At 45.9% G+C, this 27,398-nt stretch overlaps 1 long non-coding RNA gene across 1 annotated transcript in view; it reads left to right on the top strand.

Moving 5' to 3' along the window:
• The first annotated feature begins 287 nt into the window (after positions 1-287).
• Positions 288-27,398, top strand: part of LOC144756285 (uncharacterized) — a 217,150-nt gene continuing 190,039 nt past the window's right edge. The window contains exon 1 of the long non-coding RNA XR_013595115.1: positions 288-381. This is a non-coding gene — a long non-coding RNA (uncharacterized LOC144756285). The remainder of the gene's footprint in view (positions 382-27,398) is intronic.

Below are 27,398 nucleotides of genomic sequence, written 5' to 3'. Positions count from 1 at the left end.
CAGGAAACATTAAGATAGGTAGCAGCCCATGTTTTCACAAATGTAACCTCTTTTAGAAATCTTCCTGTCCTACATATGCCTTTATCATGTGATACAGTAATGTTCTAACAATTACTCACATTCACCACAGAGACAGCTGTATCACCATGCAAAACAATTCGAATTATAAGCCTAGGTATGATCCTTTGACTCACATGGTATTGTGAGGACGAATTTTAGATTGAAGAATATATCCAATGTGTGCATGTGTGTGTTAATTATTATTTTACATTTTTTTAATCTCCAACAGAAACATGACGAACAGGAGATAACAACACTTAAAGTCAGAACACTGAGTTAGTCGACCAATTAAAGCTGGCTGCTGTCCTATGTGGCCCAGAGGTACACAATTGTCATGATGTTTTTTAAATTAGAAAAATAACAGTGGTCCATGCAGATGTGACCTGCTAAGGAAATATGTACATCTGTTCCATATATATATATATATATATGTATATATTCACTGAAAAAACCATAGGTTTCACATCAGTTATAGTTAGGTGGAAATTTTACTCGCATAAAACCATTGAAATTCCCACGTTATAGTTAGTTGGACTCACTATAACTTGCGCGTGCAATGCACTGCTGATGACGTCACATATTACATCACTCATGACATGGTCAGTGACATCACTCATGACATCACCGATGACATCTCAAATGACATCACTGATGACAACATCCTTGTGACAAAGTGGCAGACCTCCTATCAGCATAAAATAACCTTTGACACACACATTCAAAAATAGAAACTAACATTTTCATAAAAAAGGAGAAACCAATACCAATTACAACAACTTATTAGGTAATTCCAACATCTACATACACATCCACTCATTCACCAACAGTTCTATATAGTCACTCATGCATGTACTTACTCATCATATGTACTCATACACCTATACATCCTGTTACACACTAATACTCATCCATATAGTTACTCACACACAAATTCACACATGCAAAAACCATTTACCATTTACTTGATTATACTGCTATATACACACCACTACACATACTTCTACAGAAATGGAAACATATTTACTCTCTTAAACAATCAATTATAAAAACACATACTCACTAACCCACCCATACACACAATCATCCACCCATACAGTCTTGCACACATGCTGTCTTCAAGATACATACAAATAGTGAGTCACTCATTCATGCATCTGTGCTCTAAGTAATATCCCCCACCGAACCATACAGACACTGATACTGATACTCAAAAAAACAACTAATAACCCATATACACACTCATGTAGCTACTCACCAACCCATGCAGCCACTTATACACAAAGTGAGACACAGATACAGATATTTAAATATTTAAACATTACTCGCTAATATATGTATTCACTAAGATACATTTAATAAGTCAGTTAACCAATCAATTTTACACAAAAAAAACATTTATTTACCCATTTATTCTTCCATCAACCTTTAGATATACATATATAAAAAATATTTATTTTTCAGAAAGATACACATTCACTGGATGATGTCATGAGTGATGTCATTTGAGATGTCATCAGTGATGTCATGAGTGATGTCACTGACCATGTCATGAGTGATGTAATATGTGACGTCATCAGCAGTGCATTGCACGCGCAAGTTATAGTGAGTCCAACTAACTATAACGTGGGAATTTCAATGGTTTTATGCGAGTAAAATTTCCACCTAACTATAACTGGTGTGAAACGTATGGTTTTTTCAGTGAATTTAATAGGTTTTTTAAATGCTAATTCCTCACTATAACTGGTGTGAAACCTATGGTTTTTTCAGTAAATATATATATATATATATATATATAGCATGCTGAACTGCAACACGACCTACGAAGGTATTTTATTGAAAAGCATGAATTTAAAAATGAATACACAGACTTACCAAAGTAAATAATGACTGTCGCTTCACGGACTACAAGTCCCAGCAACTGCCAGTATGACGATGCACTCAGCATACGCCTACGCCCACTGGGGGGCTTGTTAATTAAATAAAGCCGGAAATGAACAAGTGAAGCGAATTCTGTGTCTCATGTTTAGCAGCCTCTGAAGAGGGGTCTTTGACCCTGAAACGCGTCAGGCAACCGATTTTTGTGAAGCAGTAAGGCATGCATTTGAACGAAGGCTGGATGGTCAGAGCACTGTCGTGTGCTTTGGCAAATGCTGAGGGCAATTTGTTGATTGATATATATAGATATATATATATATATAAAATTTCTATGGCAAAATGAAACCCCTCATTTTGTTCCTTTTCAAATTAAATGTATTAAGTGTTACCACTTTATTCCAATCAAGATGACTTCAGGTGTGCCATACTTTTGTCATAAGTAAGACTGCTAGCGTTCTAGTTGTTCTTTAGAACACTCTGGGACATTCTGTTATTGGGCAATAGTTGGGCTACATCTGGCTGATATTTGGGCTACATTTGTTTTTTTTTGTCTCTGGTGGCCATCTTTGGGCTACATTGGGCTACATTTGGGCTCTAACATATATATAGCCCAATGTGCCCAATATATATTTTTTCAAAGTTAATTTTCGTAAAAACCACTGGAGCATATATCTTGAGACATAGCAAAGGCACATCGGGGTACCAGTCCCTACAATTTTGCCAAGTTTGGTGGAAATCCATTCAGCCGTTCGGGCTAAAAGTGAGTCCAACCGCCCTATGGAAATTAACATGGGGAAAACACGTTTTGGGACCCCCCTTTTATCTCGGCCCCCGCTTGACGGATCCCCCCGAAACTTTCAGGGAAGGAGCGGAGCGCAGCGAGACAAAGTTAAGGAAAATTACAGGCAGATCCCTCATTCGGCGCCAAAGTTATCCCCAATAGAATGTTGCGGATTTCCTATGGAAAACGATCCTAACTATAACTACCTACTGGCCAGTAGGTAATATATATATATATTTTAAATGCTGTAACAATAAATGTTGTCTGATGTGATTCTTCGATATTTTAAAAAAAATTAAGCATCAGCAACAATGTTGAAAATATTCAGAACACTTTTATAAATCTTATTTTATGGAATCACATATTAAACCGCATTATCTTTTTGAATTTTTTAGCATAGATCTTCTCAACAGTGCCAGTAAATACGAAATTGGTTAAAAAAAGGTAACAACGGCGATGGGTGTAATAAAAAAAAATACATTCCCATTTACTAGATGCATTTGAAAAGAAAGTACAATAAAGAAAGCTTAACATAGGTATATATTATGGTTCTTTTATTAAAAATTAAATAAAGGCAAATTCATGGATTTTGAAAGGAGAAGTCAACTCCAATGCATTGCTATTTTTTTTAACCATAGATTCCGTCGTGGTCGGCACGATCACGATCATGGTTGGCTTGGCTCATATCGAGCAGCAGAAAACCAAAGCCTTTCAGCATCAGGTTCATCTTGAGTGAGAGATTGAATAAGGATGGGTGACTGTGTTTGAATCTTTTATACTTTCAAGACTGCCAGCTCAGGCATGGAGGGTTAACCGCTACGGAGACTCCTACCGAAAGTCAAAATTGGTCTGGCAAACTCATGGTGACAAGGCCTCTGAAGCTGCTTTTCCAACAATACTGCCTCAACAGACTAGAATGAGAGTGACATAGACAGCAAAGTTTTGACTTAGAATAGTCTGTCATACCCCTTAAAGTTAAATTGAGTGCAGGACAGTCATGGCGGAGGACGGGTGCACAGTTGATTTTTGGTGCTTCGTACGCATCTGCCAAACTCTAAATCAGGCCCTTAATCAGAAACAGTGGGCAAAATGTATTAAATGTTTTGAATCACCCAGTGCCACGCAAGGGGAGCGGGGTGATGCAAAGCCTAAAATGAGATTTATCCAGCTATGCAATGCCACCTTGCATGGTCCTGCATGTCTTGGTAACTCTGGAGTAACGCAAGCCTGCATTCCTCTGCGGCAGGGAGACATGCAAAGGGAGGAGCCTGGGTGTTCCCACGCATCCACCCATAGGTTCCGACACATTCCCAGATTTACCAACACTGATAGACCTGGGAATGCGTCAGAATTGTACGCCTCCCCATCAGAGGCACATCGGGGAGAAACATCTCTATTTCTTGTCATTGTATCCTCTTTTAAAGTTTGCTGTGCTGCATTATGAAGCACACGTAGAAAGAGGAAAATGCCTCTGAGGATTGTTTTTGAGAAGAAGCTTCCTGCCCAAAAACAATCTTGCTTACAACGCAGGCACCCTTGTACTATGGTGGAAGGATGCCTGCGTAGGAGCTAGGCAGCACATTGTGCACCAGCACAGGCAGAGAGCAGGAAAGTTAAATAATTCTGCCCCAAGATCGTTTGTAAAATTAACATATTATTATTTTGATGGCATACGTGACATTTTGGAGGAAGCAAGAGTTATATTTAACTAAACACTACATTTTTGCTTACTGAGTTCTAGGTTCCTCTTCAGGGATAACCCTAATAAACATTTGTCTCAAATTGTGAACAAAAGGAGTGACATTTTTTATCTAAACAAGTGAAATTTGTGTAAGCCATGTGTGCATAACCTTCTACATACAAAAGGAATGCCTTCTGGGGGAAACATTAGAGGGAAACTGTGTGACATTTCAGTGTCTGAATCAGGGCACTTTGGGGTGGTGTAAGTGTAATGCTGGTGGCACCTTTGGGGCATTTAGAGTGCACAACAGTTACAGAGAAATTCGGTTATTTAAACACATTTGGTATCAGATTACAAGTGGGAATACATGATGCCTCTATAGGGGTAGTCCCTGCGGGGCCTGTATTTTGAAATTACCCTGTCGTCAGCAGAGCACAAGACCATGAGAAGCTAACTAGGGTTACAGCTGCTCACAGGGGGTGGTGTATCAATCTGTGCCCCCTTCAGTGGTCTCTGTGGCTCACACCTCCTCTTTTTAGTAGTCTTAAGGCACACATGCTGGTCTTCTTAAATAACCAGCGAACACTAATTCTGAAGCATGCTCCGCGTTTTATTCCACGCCGGAAGAGAGATTTTTCTGACAGTTTAGGAACACTAATACCAGTGTCCCCAGGTCACCTGCTGATGAGAACATTGAACCCGGCGACCTCTCTCAGATGGACTATCAGGCTGGCCCTGGGCGAGTCTGCAAACAGAGCAGGTAAACCGTTGTCAACAGGAGGCCTGGTTAGTAGGGACGTGACATCTGTTGGCAGGCAGTGGGTAAACCAATAGATTACATTGTTGATGAAGGTGTGCGCCAACCTTCTGGCAGAGCGGGGGTCGCAGGGGGTCATCTGGTTGAGTCAGCTCAGCTCTTGGCACACTGGCAGATCACAGGACTGCTGTCTGTGCTGAGGCTACCCCCGTCTGACACATTCACAAAGGGAAATACCTTCACAGGGACTGTTCCCCAGAATTAAAAATATGGAATCTGGTTCATAAACAGACAGAGGTTATTCTTTGAGATCGCATGCAGAATTGGGAGCTTCTTAGGGTTTGTCTTTCAATGTAAGGCACTTCCTGAACTGGACTAGCAGAGGCATGCCTATGATATTTCTTAGTGACCTTTGGAGTGGGCCAACCATGAGTTTCTTCTGTTTCTGAAACACCAGGTGTTGGGAAAAGACTGGAGCAGTCATGAGTTCCTTCTAGGTAACACGATGCGTTGGCGACAGTCTTGACAGACCCAAAGTCCCTTACACTAATAGCTGAATTCAGATTTGATGGATCGTGAGTCCCTCGAGTTAGTTGCATCTAGAGTTGAGGACAAACTCAATGGGCCATGAGTCCCCCTGTGAGACACTGTTGTGAGCGTATCTAGGACCCTATTTAAATATTCCCGATTTATGCCCTAATGTGGTTATAACAACTCATATCCTTATAAAGGCATAAGAATCATGTCCATATTTAGTCATAGCCAATGCAGTCCAAATACGGCAAGGCTACTCCCATAGACTCCTAGAAAGTACAAGGCGTTCTTAAAACAAACCATGCCTCCAGCAGCCCGGGAATTCCCCCTGCTTTTGTTTTGATTTGTCCTAGAACTCCTGGAGTCCTGAAAAAACTGCAAGTTCATAGTGACGTCTTATGTCCAACCTTACGTCAAACTCGGCACCTTCCAGGTATAAATATACCAGCATCTGCCTTAAGCAAACACACGGTGGTTTGGAGCAGATCGGCTATCTACTTACCCGACGCCCAGCTGTAACGAGTGCCGACGGAAGCCGACCCTCCCATTGACGCACTGAGAGAGACGCTGTCTTTTCTCCTGCCGAGAAATCCAGCTCCTGTGTTTCCAGTCAGTCTTGCGGGTTGCTGGGAGATCGAGTCCTGAGAAAGAGATACAAGACCTCCTTAATCCTATAACCAAGGTACGGAGCTGATTAGTTCATCAGGAGAATTCTTGATTCAGATTCTTGGCAAAAACCATCTTAACTTGGGGGAGCGTGGCTTCGCGGGCGAAGATGGTGGACGCAGCCTGCTAGAGCTCCCACCAGCCCGATCCTGATCTGACAATTTATCTTGGCCCCCGGACCCGCATTATAGCCCACACTTGCTGCTGTGGTGGCGATCGGCGGGGGGTGCCTTCCGGTGCGGTGATTTGAGCTCCCGGACCCTCGGCGGTGAAGATAGCAGCAGCGGCAGCCTGCGGCCTGGTCCCGGCGTGTGCAGCCGGGGCCTCGATTTTGGCGATCCCCGGTCGGGGGCTCCCGGAGCTGGCCGGCCGTCGCGGCTGTTGGGCCCCTGCTCTGGGGTTTTGATCGGTGGCGGAGTGGAGAGTGGGAGCGTGGCCGTGCCCTCACTTGCAGGTGTGACCGTCGGCGCTGCGGGGGCGCTGGAAGGAGACTGCAGCCTGCGCCGAGATCTGGAGACCGGGGCCTCGAGTTTGGAGGTGCGTGTGGTGGTGCGTGGAGGAGGCCTAGGCAGTGAAGCGGAAGGACCGACGGCGCTGTGGCCCCCGGGGCGAGGTCCTGCCCGGTCTGCATGGCTTGGCGCTGCTATGCTTCCCTGGACCCCTGACCAGTGGACTCATTGGGGCTTACACGGGTGTGGCGCCCGGGATCCGAGGGCGCCCGTAAGCATTGGTGGCGGAGGCGAGACGAGAACAGCGAGTGTCCCCGGGGCCCCGTGTGAGTGGACGGGAGGCTGAGGAGCCGGGGCCCGCTGCTGGTGTGCCAGTAGACCACCCCGGAGCGTTGGGCGGTGGTGTGGGGGGGCCCTGGCGGCCCGAGGCGTGTTGCTGGCAGCTGAGGGGTCTGGACTGGAGCCACGGGAGCGGGGAGGCATAGCTGGGCCGGAGCCACATTATACTCCCAGACACAAGACCGGAGCTGCATGGAGGCCTGAGGTGTCCCTGGTCATTGGTGGAAGACTGCGTGGAAGAACCGTGCACCTTGGGGCAGTGGAGTGGCCCTTGTTGATCCTGGTGGCGCAGTGAGTCCGACCTGAGACGTCTCGCAGGCTGGTGGCGGGGAGCTGCCCCCCTTTACAACTCCGACATGACCAGAGGCGGAGGGGGCAGTGGGCCCACCAAACAGGGGCCCATTGACAAATTCACTGGGCCTAGTGGGGGGCCAGGGGCATCTGGAGGTGGCCAGGGCACAGGGCCGGACAACGCGGCGCTTATGGCGGCGATAACTCAATCCAGAGATATGCTGGACGACAAAATACGAGCGGTAGGGACTGATGTGACTCTGCTGCGGCAAGATCTTCGCAACGCAGTAACTCGCATCACGGAGGCCGAATCCAGAATCTCGTGCGTGGAAGACTACGTGGGGACCCTAAAGCAGAAGGTGGCTGCGATGGAGAAAATTCAAAAAGGCCTTGCGCTCCGGGTGGAGGATGCTGAAGGGCGGGCGCAGGAATAACCTTCGCTTTGTGGGCTTTCCGGAGGGCTGCGAGAAAGGGAACATGGAACGATTCTTATCCCAGTGGCTAGAGAGCTGGCTCCCCCCGGATGTCCTGTCACGATGCTTTGTGATAGAGCGTGCACACAGAGCCCAAAGCAGAAGCCGCCCACTGGGGAGCGACCCCGGCCAGTGATTGCTAGGATTCTGAACTTCCACGACAAAGACACTATCTTACGGGAGGGGATGGCTAAGGAACCGCTCACATTCGAGAACCAGAAGATCATGATCTTTCCGGACTATACTAAATTGCTACAACAACAACGCCACTCCTTCATCGCTGTCAAGGCAAAACTGCGAGGCCTGAAGCTCCAGTATTCCTTGCTTCGAGTGGTTTTCCAGTCACGGACCCACTACTTTGATACCCCAGAGGAGGTCTTCAGGTGGACCGATGAGACGGTAAGGGTCCGGCCACATGCCCAACCGGGCTTGAATCCGGGCCCGTCACGGGGTTCATCACAGGAGCGAGGCGACAACGAAGTCCGGAGCAAGCGGCACAGGAGATCTAGGTCGCGGAAGCGCTCCTCCTCTCGCAGGGGAGCGCGGGATGGGACACCTGCCGACTCTGACCACTCCGGAAAGGAACATTGAAGGACGCTGGCGTGTGAGATTATCTGCTGGCGTCATGGGCCCCTGCCCGGGGTGATCGGAGGGCGGCGCTCTGCTGCTCGGACAACTGAAAACTAAGTATATAACAACTGTCTGCTTTGCCTATTCATGATAGTTGGGGGCCTAGGGGTGGGGTTCGGGGAGCTTCAATGCAGGGGCTTCTTGTCTCCTACGTGGAAAGGATCATTGAGGGACTTCGGGGGGGGGAGTTTGTCTGCAGATATCACAGGCTCCCGCTGGGAGGAGTTACGTAGCTGGGCCTTGCTGAGCTGACACTTGAACACTGCGTATATGGCCGCCGCTCGCTTTGTATATTTGTGATTGTGTGTGGCGGCGGGGTGGGGTTCGGGGTGCTTTTATGTAGGGGCTGCTTACCTCCTACACGAGTGGGAGTTGGCGGGGGGGGGGGTTCTTTTGGTTGAGTGGGTAGTTGGGATCCATTGGTATGGTTGGCCTTGGGCACTCTGTTTTGGGCCCGAGGTTGCCCATGCCGCGACAGATACTTCAGAGTTCTATGAAGTATAGGGGTGGGTGGCAGGGGAAGGGGGACAGGGAGTTGAGGGGAATGTTCTGGGGGGTTGTGGGTGGGGGGGTTAGGGGTGGATGGTGGGGGGTGCACGTGATTTCTAATGCCTTGCTACTGTCTGTGCTGTGCGCCTGGGCCTGGTACTGGGTGCCTTTGTGTTGTGTCCCATTGGATCATGGCTGATACTTCAATTCCGGGGCTCCCCAGGGAGTCCATGCGCATACTGAGTTGGAATGTTAGAGGGATGCTGGATAAAATCAAGAGGGGGGCGATTTTGCGGTGGGGGAAGAGGGAAGCAGCAGATGTTTTACTGCTACAAGAGACGCACATGATGGGGACGAAAGTGGTTAGCCTGCAGAGATTTGGCTACCAACAGGTTTTCCATGCTGGGTTTTCCAGGGGCTCCAGGGGGGTCGCCATCTTGGTTCATCGCAGGTTGGCTTACATTCATGAGCGACAGCGGATAGACCCGCAGGGCCGATACGTTTTTGTTAAAGGAATGGTGGGTACGGAACCCATTGTGTTTGGGAGTGTATATGCCCCTCCCCCATTACAGTGGTCACTGGCTGAGAGGATGTTTGCGGTGTGGGCGGAAATCCCGGAGTCCCTGGCAGTGCTGGGAGGAGATTGGAATGATGTGATGGATGTGCATATGGACCGTCGGAGACCGCGGGAGACGCTGACTGCTGCTGCCCCTACCCGACTGAGTGCGTTGGTGGAAGGGTTAGGCTGGGTGGATGTTTGGCGACACATGCATGCTAAGGCCCGAGAGTATTCCTATGTTTCTGCTGTGCATGGTTCCTTCTCGCGACTGGACTATGTTTTTGTGCCCTGTGCGTTTCTAAATAGAGTGCGGGAGGCGGGTATCTTGCCTAGGGGGTTGTCTGACCATTCCCCGGTGGCCGTGGAGGATGAATTGCATAGGAAGAAGCAACCGTTCCGATGGAGGATGTCTTCGTGGCACCTTCAGCAAGCTGAATATGTACAGCACATGCGGGGTGCGATTGCCCATTATTGGCGGGAAAACCTTGTAGAGAACATGGATGTGACGGTCGTCTGGGAGGCCATGAATCCCACTTTGAGGGGAATCGACATAGCGTGGTGCGCGGCGGCCCGTCGCCGACATCGGGAGGCCATAGTTGCAGCAGCGGAGCGGGTGGAAATTCTGGAGCGGCAGTGTCAGAGAGAGGGAGATGATGTGGCGGTGCGGCTGCTCCTGCAGGCGCAACAGTCCTATGTGTCCGTGTTGATTGATGAGGCCCGACAGGCATGGCTGGCTACGCGGAGTAGAGTATATCAGTGGGGAGACAAGTCCTGTACTATGCTCCATAGGTTATGTCAACGTACCCTGCAGCCACTTACCCTACCTGAACTCACGGATGGGGATGGTGTCACGGTAACAGACCCAGTTGAACTGGCAGCGAGTTTTGCCCGATATTATGCGGGGCAATATGCGCCGCAGGATTGCCTTCCGGCTGATGCGGTCGATAAATTTATTGCCGACCTGCCCCCGAGGGCAGTCTCCGTTGAGACGAGAGCAGCGTTAGACCTCCCTCTTACGGCGGAGGAGCTGGGGGACGCGCTGGGGCAGCTCAACACAGGGAAGGCACCCGGGCCAAGCGGCTTCCCATGTGAATTCTATAAGAAATTCCAACTCCAATTGGGGTCCCATTACAGGACTGCACTGGAGGCAGCGCGGGAGCTGGGTCGGCTGCCAGCTGACTGGCGCCACGCTGAGGTGGTGGTTTTTCAGAAGCCGGGTAGGCCCCCTGACAGACATGACTCGTATCGCCCTATATCTTTGCTTAATATCGAAGCTAAACTGCTGGCTAAGGAGTTGGCGAACCGCCTTCTCCCCTACGTAGCTGATCTGGTCCACCCGGATCAGGCTGGCTTTATGCCGCGTAGGGCGACGCGGCACAATATTAGACGGGCGCAGACGGCTGTGGACGCAATGGGGACCACTGGTGAGCGGGCAGCCCTACTGTTGGCAAATATAGATAGGGCATTTGATTCTGTAAGTCGGACCTATCTGTTTGCGCTCCTGCCCCATCTTAATCTAGGCCCGGTGTTTATCTCGTACATCAAACTGCTATATACTGATATTACGGCGTCCGTGCGTGTCTCCGGAGCGGTCTCAGGAAGGTTTCCGATCGGTCGGGGGACCCGTCAGGGGTGCCCGCTGTCCCCGTACTTATTTGCACTGGCCATGGAGCCCCTGGCCTCTTGGGTACGCATCGACGCGCAGCTACGGGGCTTCGTGTGGGATGGGGGACTCACTGACAGGATCGCACTCTATGCGGACGATGTCCTCTTCTTCCTCACGGATTTCAATAGATCGGGCCCCGAGTATTGGAAATCATGCGCATATTTGGCGAGGTGTCGGGCCTCTGTCTTAACCCGCGCAAGTCCACCCTATGGGTGCTGGGTGACGGGGCAGGTGCGGGCTCTTGGGCGTCGGCCTTGCAGGTGGCGGCCGGGGGCATGATGTATCTTGGAGTGTTCCTGTCCGAGTCCGCGGTGCTCTCATGGGAGCGCAACGTGCTACCGGTGTGGGAGAAGGTCCAGACGGATGTTAAAACGTGGTCCCGGATGCCTCTTACCATATTTGGTAGGTCTGCGATCTTTAAAATGGTCGCACTTCCGCGCCTTTTATATCAGCTGCAGAACTATCCGCACTGGATCGCACCTCAGTGGTTCCGGCAGGTCAATTCAGTCCTGGGCCGCTTCTTGTGGGCTGGGGGTGCCGCCAGGGTGGCGCTGCATACATGCTTCCTATCCACGTATTGTGGTGGTCTCGCTACGTCGGACTTACTGTGATATTATCAGGCCTCCCATTTGTTAGTACTGAATGAATGGTGGTACGGGGATGGAGGAGACCCGGCATACGCTCTAGAGCGCTCGCTGATGGGGGACAATACGCTGCACACAATCCTGTACTCGGCCAGACTGCGGAGGCGGCTGCCATGTGCCACACAAGTGGTCTTTGCGATTTGGCGACAAGCACTGCGTCGCATGGGCTGGTGGGGTAGATTGACAGCGGAGACCCCGTTGTGGAATAACGGGCGGCTCCCCGCACTGGCCTCGCTAGCGGGGTTCGGCGGATGTTATTCTATCGGGATCTCTTCGCTTGGAAACGTTATGACCGGTGTAACTCTCAAGTCATTCCAGGAGCTTAGGAATGAGTTCCATATGCCCAAGACCCAATTTTTCAGGTACCTGTAGTTTCGTCACGCGCTCGCGCCTAGTCTAGTTGGTTTGGAGTCGCTGCCGGAATTCGGCCCAGTGGAAGCAAAAGTTTTCATGGGAGACCTCGGGGATAAGAAGGTATCCCGCATTTACCAAACGCTAGTCACTCACTGTTCCTCTTCCCTACTTCCATTACAGGAAACCTGGGAAAAGGATGTTGGACCCCTGGATGAGGATGATTGGAAGGAGGCCCTGGAGTCCCCGCGTGGGACCGCTATCGCGGTGCGACTCCGATTAACCAAATTTAAATATTTGCATAGGGCTTACTATTCACGGGAGCGGCTGTGGAAGGCGGGCCTGATTGTGTCCCCGGAGTGCCTGCGATGTGAAGCTGAGAGGGGTACTCTGTTGCATACTGTATGGTCTTGTGCTGGCCTGACTAGGTTCTGGAATGGTGTATGGAGTTGTCTGTCGGAGGTACTGGGATGGGATCTCCCCCGCACCCATCGTTTGGGACTTCTCCATGTATTGGAGGGCGTGGGAGGGAACGTCTGCAAACGTCACCTTTTGTTATTGGGTCTGGTGGTGGCCAAGAGGGACTTGGCACGAGCATGGAAGAATGAGCGAGCCCCCCCTCTGAGCGCATGGAAGGCTGGATTAGACTATTTTATGGGGCTAGAGCGCCCAGTGTTTGAGGCCAGAGGATGCCCCAGAAAACATTACAGAATTTCGAAAAGGTGGGCCGACTATAGGGGTTTAAATCTGGAGCCTCCAGCAGAACCTGACGATGGTCCGGGTCTAGACGATGGACTTCAGGCCTAGGGAGGCGCATGGTGCCTGGCATGATACGAACAGTTACTGGAAGCTTGCTGTAATCACGTGCACTGGGTTAGGGAGGGATAAGGGGTAGGTAGAGGTGTTGTTGGGTGGCTGTGGGAGGTGGGGGAAGATAGGGGGGGCTTGTTCTTTTTATTGATTGGGTTTACAAGAGACTGAGACATGTGTTGATATTTGGCAGTGATCTCCTGATCAATAAATAAAATTTGTTGTAAAAAAAAAAAACATCTTAACTCAAACTATATCTCACTTACTCCTTCCCACGTACTAGGCTTAGTTTAGGTACACCGGGGTAGGGGTATTTTAGAAACACCAGTTGAGTACGTTTAGTCAATGTATGTATGTATTATGCACTTTTATAGCGCGAAACTGTCACCCAGAGGGTATCCTGGCGCTTTGACTCTACTGACCACCTGCATAGTCACGTTTATTATGCTGTTCTAGGAAAAAGATGGGTTTTTAAGTTTTTCTTAAATGAGGGGAGGTCCATCAGGCTTCTCAGGGACAGGGGGAGGGAGTTCCAAAGCTTGGCAGCCACGTATCTAAAGGATCGGCCCCCCATCCGTAGCCTTTGGATCTTTGGAACCACCGCAAGATACGCTGATGAAGAGCGCAAAGGTCTCGCTGCGTGGTACCAAGAGAAGAGGTTGTGTAACATGACTGGGCCTTGGTCATGTAGAGCTTTAAAGACCAGGCAGGATGCTTGAAAAGAATTCGCTGTTGAACTGGCAGCCAGTGGAGATCTTTAAGAGCAAGGGAAGAGGAGGCAGCACGAGGCCTAGAAAGAGCCAGCTTCGCAGCCATGTTTTGAATGCGCTGCAGCTTGTTGATCAGAGTGACAGGTGCCCCCAGAAGCAGTGCGTTGCAATAATCTATCCTACTAAGGATAATGCCATGCACCACCTCTGGCCTAGCCTGAATCGGAAGCAGGGGGAGGATTTTCCGTAAGGTGCGAAGTAGCACCATGCAAGTAGAGATGGTTTTGTTCACACAGCTATCCAGCTGAAGATTAGAATCAAACATGACTCCAAGGTTGCGGGCAGGAACCGCCGCCACCACATTACCCAAGGAGGAAGAAGGCCAAAGATCAGATGGTAAAGGACGCAGAACGCGGTCTAATGAGCAGTGGAGTACCTCGATCTTAGTACTATTAAACTGGAGCGAGTTGTTTTTTAACCAGTCAGCAGTGGCATTCATGCAGCGATGGAAGGTCTCTGTGTATACAGCATCTTCTCCTTCAAGGGAGAAAATGAGCTGGGTGTCGTCGGCGTAGTTGATCACTGAGATGCCGAAGGATTTAATCAGGCAATCAGGGGGCAGAGATAAAGGTTGAACAGAATGGGACTAATTGCTGACCCGTGAGGGACACACTGTCCCACTCTCCTAATACCTGAACGAAAAGGAGGTAGAGCCACCACCTGGTGTCTATTCTGTAGATAGGAAATTAGACAATCTCGTGCAAGTCCTGCTACCCCGGCCTCCACCAGCCTGTTGATAAGAATGGAGTGGCTGACCGTGTCGAACGTGGCCGACATGTCGAGCAGCACTAGAAAGGCTGATCGACCATTGTCGACCCATGATCGAAGGGTGTCCAACACGACCACCAGTGCCGACTCTGTGCCGTGGGCCGGCCGGAAGCCGAACTGGGCCACATCCAGACAGATGTTATTTTCCAGGAAGCTGGATAGAGACCGGGTCACAAGCTTCTCCATGATCTTAACTGGGAAAGGAAGCAATGAGATTGGCCGGTAATTAGACAGACAGGTGGGGTCAAGAGTGGATTTCTTTAGGAGAGGGGAAACCGCTGCAAGCTTCCAACTGTCGGGGACCGTGGCAGTGCTGAAGGACTGGTGGCAGATGGAATATAGAGGCTGGAAGAGTTCCTCCTGAAACGATTTCCAATATTTGTGCGGGAGTGGATCAAGAGGGGAGCCAGAAGACACCCCACATACTAGAGCACAAAACTCAGTCAACTTTTATCATTGTATGTATTTTATCCGTTTTAAGTATCTTATGGTTTAGAAACCATATAAATGCTTTTACAGTATTATTTCATAATACTCCTTTTACTGTACGTACTTTACTTTATGACAAGTATTGCAATTGTGGCAGTTCACTTCTCTTGCGTGAGAAAGAAGACTGTTCAATAAATAACCACTTTTATTGAAAACGCCCGTCTCTCTATTTCTCTGCACTCCTGGTGAAACTAAGCATGCACGATTGACTGAGTGAAATAGTTATCTATTGTTTTCCGCGACTCTGGAGATATACTCCTTATTCTGGGGGGAGCAAAGTTGTCATGTTTATGCGGTTGTCAGAAACTAATCCCTTCTTGTCTATTCAGGAAAGTTAACTCCTTCCTGTTCACTCGAGAAAGTTTCTAGTGACCTCTGAGCTAGCTGGCATACCTAATTAAGTCTAACATATTCAGTAGAGACCTAGATGACCTCAGTCCTACGTCTAAACTATCGTTTATGTTATTCCAATGCGCAGAGCCTATTTGGAATATAGGAACTACACTACATGGCGCCCAACATTTGGTAAGGCGATAATCTAACGCTAGATACTAGAGTAACTCAGTCGTGTTTTTCACACAGACCCCTTTTCCCGTAAAAACTCCAATAGACGTCTGGAGTGGGTAAAAGGTTAATATCCGCCAGAACTTAGTAGGATGAGAATCCTATGTATTCGTTTTTGGTTTAGTCAACGTTGAAGGATACAGTGTTAAAAAATTTTGTCCACCTAATCTTTGTTTCCTTGAAACTTACTCTGCAAACTTTCAGTCAGCAAAATGTCGGAAAGTGACGACGAAAGGGAGAGAGCTAAATTAGCAGCTCAACTTTCAGCGGAAGACACAAGACTCCAAAATGACGACCAGAATGCTATAATCAACCCGGTCAATATAAGAAAAACAATAACTATGAAACTCGTAAAAAATGGGGTATCATCAAGAGGTGGTACAGTCATATTTGTGGTAGAGGCCCATGAATATCGGCAGACTGAGGTATTCTATTCCTGGATACACTTTCCAGCAGCACATGCTGTGACACACAAGTTCCACTACTACAAAATAGAGGAATCTCCAGAGGAATATGCCCCTTTCGAGGACATTGAAATTCGACTAACATACCAAGAGCACCAGCTCTGGTTTAATGGCGCCCTAAAACATCAAAATCACATTACCAGGCTCAGTCCACTAGGTAGACCAGGAGCCACATGACCGGTTCTCCAGCTATACACCACATCCGTACATTGAAAAAATGTCAGACCGAGAACTTTTAGTTCAGCTAAAACAACTAATTAAAATACATAGACAATTGGTCCAATATGTCATGCAACATAGTCAACAGTCCAACCAGCAATTAGAATTCCACAGCACATCCCTCACCAGGGGAACACAAATAAAATTACACCACAGACTATACAATCAGTCATTGGCAAATTACCCGCAAAACGGGAACAAATTCCGTTCTGGTCAGCTCAAAAAATCACTCAAATAGAGGCAGTATTTCCTGATACTACACCTAATGAGAAACACAGAATCCTGACTATCTGTCTTCCAATGGGGATCACACCACATGTAGAGGACTGTGACACTTGGTGTTCTGTCTATGGCGTGACACTTGGTGTTCTGTCTATGGCGGTTATACCAGACGTACTAAGACGGATTCAAAATGAATATGGTCCAGAACCTGCTTTAACTCTAGGTATGAAATTACTGAAAGACTTTAAGCAAGTCTCGGCTATACTATTAGCTAACATAAAAGGAGAAGCAGCATCTGTGGCGATCCGCCAACAATTGAAAGAAACAGATATTGCAGAATAGCAGAACAACCTTTTGAACTTGCCAGAATAATTGAAAAATCCTATGAAGAATTAGGTAGAGATAGTTTGGGTGGGAAACCACTAAAACCACAACTAACTGAAAATCCTGAAAAAACCTTTATTAAGAATAATCTAAATACTCCAAAAAAGAGGTGGGAGGGTAATAAACAAACCACTCCCAGAGAAAAGCAGTTTCAGTCCAGAGGAAGGTCTCCTCAATGGAGAGATAGATCTCCAGAACGAGGAGGCAAGTCTCCCCAAAGGGAGCCCTCTGAAAAAAGATACAACCTTAGAAATATGGACAATTTGAGAAAACCTGACAGATATCAAGATATTGATACACGTTCCTCTCGATCTTTTCAGACTTCCTCACAGAAATCGGAAAGAAGAGGACGGTCAGAGCACAAAGAAGAGCACGTCAAGTCCAAAGACAAGGAACCTGCTCATCAAAGTAAAAAATGACAATTTCCAAAAAAGAAGGTAGCTAGTATTAAAATAAAACATGCCGAGGATTCTGAGGACACAACTGAAAAACGGAGAGTGGGCCCAGACAATGCTAGACAGCGCAGCAGAAGTGACCATAGCTCGCAAGATCCTGATGAATCTTCTGGAGACAGTGGACACGAATGAATACATTCAGGTGGAAACTGCAGACACCAGAGTTAGCATACCCCATAAATTATATGAAATAACATTGCATATAGAGGGGGACAAAACTCGGAAAATAAGGGGTCTCTTTTGGGATAACTTATCTAAAGGCTATGATATCCTGCTTGCTGAGAAAGACTGGCCACCAGAGTTTGTCAGGGAGTGCCCACATGGCGAAGAAATGATTATGCATGCCTTCTCAAATCACATTCCAATTCATACAAAATACACATTTGCTAGAAAATGGGCAGTGGCCCAAGCCCCTGCATTATAAAAAAATCATGTAGGATGGGATGAGGATTCTCCTCACCATAAAATCCAGTTAAAAAATCAACCTACTGCACAGAGGCAGTATCCTGTTAAGCAAGAAGCTAAAAAACAAGTCAGGGAGATCTTAGATCAACTTGAATATCAGGGGGTGATTGAAACATGCACCTCACAAATGAACAATCCTTTGTTTCCTGTCTCCAAGCCAGACGATTCATATCGTCTAGTTTTGGATTACAGACACCTAAACTCTTGTTGCAAAATATTTGCAGTACAAAACTCACACAGTGCAGCACTGATGAATAACATCGTGCGCAAAAAATATAAAATGACATTAGATATCTCAAATGGTTTCTTCTGTCAAAACATTGCACCAGAAAGCAGGTTTTTGACCGCTTTCTCCTGTATGGGGGCCCAAAAACAATTATGTCGTCTCCCACAGGGATTCAAGAATAGCCCAGGATTATTCTCAGGCAGGATAACAGAGTTACTACAAATGTATGATGATGAGGTATTATCTTATGTCGATGACATCTATCTTACAGACGATGACCTACTTGAAAAGAGTGAACACCATCATACTTGGGTTCGCATCCGAAGGGTATACATTCAACTTTAAAAAGTCCCGAATTGCCCACCTCACTGTCCTATTTTTAGGATATGAATTTACAAGTGAAGGCAAAAGCCTAGCAGACAACTTCTTAGAGAAGTGTGCAGTACTCCAAGCTCCAAAAACGCTGAAGAACTTACAATCAATTCTAGGTTTCCTGAATTTCAGAAAAACTTATATTCTAAATTATTCAGAGAGGGTTAAACCTCTCTACGAATTAATAAAACCTGATTCCAAAACAATTAATTGGACTCAGAAACATACCTAAATTTTACGATCATTACAAACAGACATGTTAACTAAAACAAAACTGCAAACACGCGCAAACGAACGCAACCTTGTAATCCGAGTCATCCCAGGAAGATGCGGCTTCACATACCTGACCTCTAGTGATGGAGAAACGGTACCAATAGCTTATAAATCACACTTGTACACACAAGCTGAAATGAAATTCAGTTCCACTGAAAAAATTCGGACTGTGGTTCAAACTGCTGTAGCAAAAGAAAGAGCCTTAGCCCAAGGGAAAAGCATATCTGTTTTAACAGCAGTATCCGCCCTTGAGGCAGTAACAAGACCGAGCATTCCAAATGCTATGGCATTACATCCAAAATGGATACAATGGGAAAATTGTCTTGCTACAACAGATGTGAAACACGCATTTGATCCAAAAATGAAAAAGCTAGAAGATCTAGAATACGAATATGATTATCCTCTGTCAATCGAAATTCTGCCTCTCAAACAATACACCTGTGTTATCTACACGGACAGTTTTGCACAACACTACGTTGTGGAAAAACAAATTTACAATGCAGCATGCGCGATTATCAAAGGTCGCTGGCACTTAGGTAAATTCAGACCGATGGTCACTAAAACTGAATCACTCAGAAACTGTACAGCTCAGCGAGCTGAAATAAGATCTTTAAAGATGGCGCTTGAAAATGCCGATCGCAAATTCCCCACACTAATAGTGTGCGATTCGCATTACTGCATCAAGTCTTTCAATAATTCCATGCAGACCTGGATTAAAAACGGTTACAAAGATGAGCCAGGTGCCACAATAAAGCATAAAAAGCCCTGGGAACAAGTAGTTCTTTTACAGAAAGAACTACGAAAGACTCACGTGATACATACACTGAGTCATCAGCGTGATGGCGTTCACGTTGCAGGGAATTCATTGGCTAACAGAGCCACGGCGGCAGCTGTTCAATCGGCTTCCGTAGCTACAAAAAAGCGTACTAAAAAACAAATAGACGGTGAAACGCTACTAGCAGTAAAAGCCTCAATGAAAGGCAACTATACGGCGTTACCTCTAAATTATCCACTCAGAAATACATACATAATTGATGCAAACTCCGTTCCTTTTGCTCAAATCCCTGGAGTGGGGGATAGAGTAATTCCAAACACGAACCGGGGAGCTTACTTGATTCAAGAAGCACACATGGGAATGGGTCTGAGGCACCAAGAGATCTTGAAATCTCTAATAGAATTGCAATCACAATACTGGTGGCCGGGGATGAGCGTGCAAATTTATAACTTTGCAATGAATTGTCAGAACTGCAACAGAGATCGCAGTTGTGAACCGGACCAGGCACCTGCTCGGACACCTCTATTAGACAGCATTAGGCTATCTATACGCAGACATCCAGACGGAAATATGCGATCTCATAATTATTAAGACGAGATTCATTTAGATGTGGCCCCAGCGCTCGGCTGACGCCAAAACTGTTATAAAAGATTTGCTAGTCTTTATCAGCACATACGCAATTGGCTTGCTACATTCTGACCAGGGTCCTGCGTTTAGCTCTCAAGCTTACAAAGAGGCCATGGCCAGCATGGGCATTGCATTGCGGTACCCTACTCCATTCCATCCCGAGGAAAATGCGGTAGTGGAGAGAAAAAAACGTGACATAAAGCAATCTATTACGGCGAGGGTATTAGGTTCGGCTGACGGGTGGGTCAAACATCAAATAAGTGTCCACGTAGTCTTAATAATCTGCCAAGAAATTCTCTAGGAGGTATCACTCCGTACAAACTTTTGTTTGGTACTAGAATGCTCATTCAGGATCTCGATTGTCAGACTTCAGTGGTGAAACAAAAAACCTTTGATATCAAAGATCGTTTGGCTGTTTTACAGGACTTAATGAAACAAGAAGAAGTCTAAGTAACACAAAGCTAAAGCCAGTGATCACTGAAGAAAAAACACCTGTCCCAGCAAGACCTGTCTGGATTCCAAAGATTGGGGATCTGGTCAGAGAAAAGATGGCAGTGAAGAAGGAATTTGGGCCTTCTTACAGAAAAGCAGTACCTGTCTTAGCTGTCAGTGTAAAAAGATCAGTAGTACTACCGCCCCATGCTGGTAAAAAGGAGAACCGAGTTGTATCAATCGACCTGGTAAAACCACAATCATGTGGCCAATAATAAGTAGTAGGCCCAGTGGACTCCCAAGAAGTAGCAGAAGACCAAATCTTGCTATAATCCAAGAGGTTCAAACTGAAAGACTAATCACTTTTGATAAACCTGCAGTAAATAAAAAAGGACTATGCAACAAAGCCAAGGAACTTGTGCCTCTTGAAACCCAAATTGCAACAGTTTGTCAAGAAACACCTGTCTACAATGATGTAGCCTCTGACTATACTAATGTGACAAAAGTGGATCCAAAGACTGATGGAAATCCTGAAGCAATTCTAACAATTGACAGAACTGCATCTGGCTACATCATCAATTTTGATGACTTTTCTGATGATCCAAGTGAACATGAAGAAAAGCCAGCAACAAAGATTTTCAAAGAAAAAAATGACTGAACTCTTTCATCAACTCAAAGAAACATATCTGATTTCACCATGGATTGAATTTTGGATTGTGTTAGGTGTACTTTTCCTCCTACTTTGGCTCATCTTGGTTTTAAGTTTGGGTAGATTTATTGATGGAAAATATAGTACAATGGACACAGCAAGTCAGAACATCAACTTGGTCCTAAAGCCACACAGATCTTCTCACATCGAAAAAAGAGAACTGTCATCAGTGAACATCACAGCCATTCCAATACCTGGTGGTGTAGCATGGGACACAACAGATTACGAAATCTATGGCCTAATTGAGCTCTTGAAATATCCACACCAGTTCAAGGTTTCATTAAGTGACTTTGTATCACCAAGTACTTTCTCTGATGATTGGGACTTTGAAAATATTAATAATATGATGTCAGATTTAGAAATGTCAGCAAAATTCAATGAACATGATTATTTGCAGGGTTCATAAAATTATGAAGAAATGTATTGCTTTAATCATTATCGTCACCACTATTTGCATAGATCTGCGAATGCTAGAATTTTTTTTACTTATAACCAATGGGAACATTGTCCAACACCGCAAAAAGGCAGTTCAAAAACATTTTTTGAGAAATTCCCATGCTTCTCAGGGTATAATAACACTGATATAGAAACGTTTTATTTTAAAATGTTAAATAAGACAGGAATGAAAAACATGTTGACAAATACTAAATTGGATTTATTCTGAAAATGTTTATGAAAAAATGTCTACATTTGGTTTTGAATTTTGGAAAAACAACATTGAGACAAAAACCATCTGGGGTACAAAAGACTGGCAGGTACACGGTTTAGAATCATTATTCAGAGCCTGCATGATCCCAGAACAGATAATATTCCTGAATGACACCATTCAACAAACAACCTGTCTCGCCCTAGCCAAGATAAAAGACTTAAACAAACCGTCTATTCCAAAGCCCATACCTGATAGTAATACAGATGTGGAGATAGACGTATCCCAAATTTTACACCAAAACAGAACAAATCCTGATTGAAAAAAATGGTTGATCTGGCCCACAGACACAAATAACTGTCAAGATAGATTCCTGAACATACCACAGGGGTTCAAACAGAACAGGCCAGACCCAAGATATTCCCAGAGACAACATCCAGGGATAGTTACAACATACAGTGTAGGAAAGCTATGTCTCGAATGGCTACAGAAATCCACACTGGCTGAAATTAAGCAACGCTTGACTTTACTTAAAGAAGGTGCTGACTTGCGAGATTTCATATTGGGACCTCGCAAACGGCGTCAAAAACATTTCATATACGCCGGTATATACGCTGCTTACAACGAAGCTTGGAAAGTAATGCAAATTGAAACTGCTGAAAAAATACAAGAAATTGATCGTATTAATTTGGAAAAATCACTGTCTGTAGTGGACAATGGGTTAACAACTCTGTCCTCCAGAATTTATTCACTGGACAGCATTGTATCATCTGCTATTGATATAATAGAACAGGATATGCTAATGTTACAACATGGCCAGTCCCAATTGCGTTCTATTGTACAGTTAGGCTGGACGTTGCAAAACCTCCGTTCAGGCTACGTGCCATGGCGTCTAATCAAAACAACGTCATTATTTTCTATCTTTAACCATACAGATAAACAAATCTCTTTGGCACAAAAAGGAGCAGACTGTGCTGAGCATTGAAAAACTAGAAAAGTTAGTCAGTCAGTCAAACAATCTTTATTTAGATTAAAATCATAAAAAGAAAAGCAATACATACATCCACTACATGCTAGATAATTAAAAAATATTCTAAAATTCAGCATTCGAATAAAAACATATAAAAACAAACAAATAAATATATTAAGTTGATTTCATAAATATATGCACACAGCGATTAAGACCCAACAATTATCTTTGTCATGGCTCACATTTACATCTTTGGGGTGCCACACCGGGGGACTTTGTTTAGCATACCACATTAAATTCCTATGTACAGTAAAAAATGAGTGAATCCTTCTATGTAATTACTAACAAATTTGGTCTTATCTAATTAATCCGAGCCGCAGCCACCAGAAAGTTGGCTACGCTAAAAATAATACGTACGGAACCCAAGATTTGCAAGTACATAAGAGCAGGCCTCACTTGTACGAAGCCTGCTTCCCGAAGAATTGGTAGTAAAAAAAATGTTGTGCTTCCGCATACTTCTCACAAAACATTACAAGATGGAGAGTGTCCTGTGTTGAAAACCTATCACATGAACACGGGGCACTTTCTTCAGGTTTCCCCCACTACGGAAAAACACCCAGAATGAGATGAATTAGGTTAAACCTAAATCTAACCGGTAAGAAACGGTGAAACTGGTTGGTGACTAACTTCAAATAGGGTTCATTACATAAGGAAGTCTGCAAAATATACATTCTTCTTACTCCTGGTTTTCTAACCTCCTGCTCCTCCCTGTTTTGCTGCGCCAAATTCATAAAACTTTTTTTGATCCATACCAAATCATTTTTTCCTAGCTTTTCTAGGCAAGTAAACAGTTCTGGACGACCCAGTCTGACACACGCCGCTCTAACGTAAGCCAGCCAGGGAATCCTTTCTGCCTTATCCAGGGCTAAACAATCTTTCAGGATTAAATGATTAAGGGTGATCTCCTCATTAATCCATGTCTTCACCCAACAGGTCACTGGGGCCATATTTAAATTATCTGTGATATATCCAATACCTAGTTCGGCATGCAAGGAAAGTGTGGGAGAAGATTGGGGAACCGCCAGCAGGGATCTAAGGAACTTGTTTTCTGCCACTTGTATTGTATTCATAGGAACATATCCCCAGACATCGGCCCCATATGAGGCAATCGCTAGGCACTTGGATTTATATATTTTAAGCAAGGCCTCCATGGTCCTCGCACCAAACCTCTTTGAGAAACTGAGAAGTGCTGATGTAGATCTTGTAACAGCATTGCACTTCTGTTTCAGTTGGGGTCCCCAATTACCTTTCTCATCAAAGAGTACCCCCAGATAGGTGAATACTGGTACCCTCGAAACCTCCTCAGGACTTCTTCCTTGGAACTCCCGCTACCATCACATGTGATTTTTTGCTGTTAACTTTTAAATCAAGGGACTGCATGAAGCTGGCAAAATGATCTAGCAGCCTCTGTAGGCCCGTACCTGTTCGTGCAAGTAGAACAGCGTCATCCGCGTATAGGAGAGCCGGAACGCCCGATCCTCCTATACGCGGGACGTCTACTGTGGCCTTAACTAAAGAGTCTTCCAGGGCATTAATATACAAGGTAAAAAGGAGAGGGGCCAAAATGCAACCTTGTCTGACCCCTCTCCTGGAGCTAAAGTGTCCAGTGCATCGTCTGACGTTGTCCTCACTTTGGCAGAAAGGTCCTGATGGAGGTCACTAAGAAAATTAATCAGAGGTGCTTCCATCCCCATTTCTCTCAGGCTAGACCATAGTTTCGACCGATTTACCAGGTCCAATGCCGAAGACAATTCCATAAAACCTAGGTATAAATGGCCTGGTTTTGCTATTGTATATTTCCCTATCAGAAGATACAAATGTAGACATTGGTCTATAGTGCTTCTGTGTTTTCTGAAACCATATTGGAGGTTAGAGAGTACCCCCCTGCTAGTTAGCCAATCCCCCAGTTTTTTAAGAATGACTCTGCCCATGATTTTGACTGCAGAGTCTATCAGGGAGATTGGCCTATAGCAGGCCGGGTCCCCTCTACTCCCTTTTTTAAAAATTGGGACTATAACCGAAGTGGACCAGGAGGATGGTAAGCCTGCAGAGGCTGACGCATTAAAGACATTTATCAGAACTTTTGCCCAAAACTGGGGGTGCAAGATATAGAGGTCAGCAGGCACCCCTTCAGGACCGGGCGCCTTATGATTGGCCATTTCTCTAATTGCCCTTTCTACGTCCGCTACTTCGAAAACAAGCGGAGAAGAGGGCTCAGCAGTGGCAGCACTCCCTGGGATTTGCTCTTTATGGTCGGTATCGGCATAGATGTTCTTAAAGTGCTGAAGCCAAATGTCATCAGGTATTACACAGTCTGTGTCTCTATTTTCTCTTTCTTTAAAGAATCGCTGATTTATTGTGGACCAGAACTTTCTGCTGTCCCTTAAAATATCAACAGCTTGAAGATTACTCCACGCTTCCTCTTTAATTGTACGTTTACGCACACTGATGGCCAATTTATACACTTTACGTAATGAAGCAACCAGTCCCTTGTCTCTTGGACTCATCTTAAGAGCTTCCAAGAGCACCTTGTGAGCCCTAGTACAGGAATGATCAAACCATTTATAGGCTTTCTTTATATTAGTTATACTGGCTGCCTGTAATTTCCCTGCTACCTGATTACACAGGGCTTCATAAGCTCTTATAGTTTCCCCAGCTGGAACAGAATCATCCAGGCAGATAGCAAGATTAGCCTCCGCTGTGAGGGCCAAATCTTCAAAAAATGTTTCAGGGACGACAAGATCCCATTTAATGCGCCTACCTTGGTCTTTTGTAGATAGTCCCCGTGGGGCCCCGCCTCCCTCTTTAATAACAAACAGTCCCCCCGGCTCGATCTCACACAAAACCGGGTTATGGTCACTAAATGCTGATGTGACTACTCTATATCCTATGGACCTATCCAGGATAAGTGGGGAGGCAAAGATATAGTCAATCACTGTATTAGATCCACGACCTATATAGGTGGGGTCCCTTTCCTGCCCCCCCTCCCTACCTGGTTCAAGTAAATTTAAGTTAGATATGGCCTCCTCCAGAGCTTCACACTGTTTACTGTGCTCGAAATGAGGAAACCCCCCCACTCATTAACCCCTCCTGATCCTCCCCGTAACAGTCCCACGGGCAGGGATGTATATTAAAATCACGCATAAGTATCACCTCGGATACAAAGGTCTGGTTTGACTTATAGACTGACAAAAAAAATCCAGGGAGCTGATGTGCGCCATATAACTTACACCTTCCCTGGCATTGTATAAATGTATTAACAAAAGATTTGGCTGATCAGGGACAGTCCACTCAATAATAAGATAGTTGGCCGAAGCGGTATCAAGTTTTTTAAAAGTCCAGGCAAGCTTTAGTGAAATTAAGAAAAGAAGACCACCCTTAGGTCTACCTACTATTCCTGGTACTGCAGGTGTAACAAAACTACAATAACCATCCAGGCTAAAACTATGTGTGACTTCCCATGCCATGTTTCCTGGAGCGCCAAAATATCGTACTGCCTTATGAACTTTATCCAATTAGGGTCTGAGCTTTTTAATCTAGTACCTGCCACATTCCAACTTAACAGTTTACATGAGGTTCTTACACTAGAGTCACCTATCAGCCTCCCTGGGCTAAAGATGTCCTCAGGTAGTCAATCGTTTGACTCCAACTGGGACAGTGGAGAGAAATGATTCGAAACACTTATTCCCTCCATTGGTTGACACCCTGGCAATAGGACTGGTGTTATGGGTTTATTGCCCACCTTTCCCGCCGGTAAAGGTGATGTTATGGGTGCATTAACAACCCTCCCTGTCACCCCCTTTGTACGTCTAAGTTGGGGCATCCCCCATTCCCTTTCTAGTTGTGTATGCTTGTAGGCCATATGAGAATGTTCCCCCGTTACTTGCCGGGGAAAGTTAGTAGGCCTAACTGGGGGAATAAAGAATCCAAGAGGTAACGGTCTAATACCCTGATTGTCCAGATCAGAATTGTCCCAAAATAGCCTCTGGGGGCTCAGATGGTTATTAAAATTGACAACCACACAATCGCCTGGGATATTTTTAGGACAGTGGCCTACCCAACTGACCCTTCTTGCCATGATGACAGAGTTTATAATGTCATTTCCCCCGGTACTATGCTGTCTACACCATTCCCTTGCTAGGGCCATGAGATCGTGAATTGATTCATGAGCATTCTCTCTCAAGGGGGGAACCCCAGTGAAGACAGCCACCAAAGGGGCAGCCTCCGGAGGCAGCTCAAGATGTCTAAAAAGAGTGAGGCCATGCCAGGTACTAGCTTGTGCCTGATTACCAATAGTAGGTACCCCGGGGCTAAGACTAACAACCCCCCCTCCATTAGGTCGATACCCCACCTGGCTCTCCTCCATGACAATATTTACAAATTTGGTTGCTGTCTGTACTGATGGCACTTTGACCATAGTAGGCCTATTTAAGATTGGTGGGTGAGGCGAATC

The sequence above is a fragment of the Lissotriton helveticus genome, chromosome 5_1 (genome assembly GCF_964261635.1).
Source record: "Lissotriton helveticus chromosome 5_1, aLisHel1.1, whole genome shotgun sequence".
Lineage (NCBI taxonomy): Eukaryota > Metazoa > Chordata > Amphibia > Caudata > Salamandridae > Lissotriton > Lissotriton helveticus.
The sequence above is the reverse complement of the archived record's forward strand: the minus strand, read 5'-3'. Positions and strand labels throughout refer to the sequence as shown.